The sequence below is a fragment of the Echeneis naucrates genome, chromosome 13 (assembly GCF_900963305.1).
Source record: "Echeneis naucrates chromosome 13, fEcheNa1.1, whole genome shotgun sequence".
In the NCBI taxonomy this organism is placed as follows: Eukaryota; Metazoa; Chordata; class Actinopteri; order Carangiformes; family Echeneidae; genus Echeneis; species Echeneis naucrates.
Window position 1 is genome coordinate 18,823,424 of NC_042523.1, and position 390 is coordinate 18,823,813.

Genomic DNA, 390 nt, shown 5'->3' on the forward strand with positions numbered 1-390 from the left:
GCCTCTGGGTGAAGCATTCTGAGCAGGATGGAGAGCCCCAGGCTACATTTCCTGAAAACAAACGTCACTCTTACATCAGCTTTTGCTCCATCAAACACGGGTGACATAGTCCTAAGCAGCACAGAAAGGGATGTTTCACCAACAACTATGAAGCTGGGAAAAGTACAAAAACATATCCTAACACAAACACCAGCTAGACTTAATGATATATGGAACATATATGGCAGGACAAAAACCAGATCTTCTGTTACTTATTTATCAATACAGCAGTCAAATAATAAATAATAGCCATTGTAATAATAGGAAATTGAAAATTCACAGACATTTCATATGATTAACAGGCTATTGCATTCTCTACCCCCCGCCCCCCCCACCCCCCACCGCAACCCT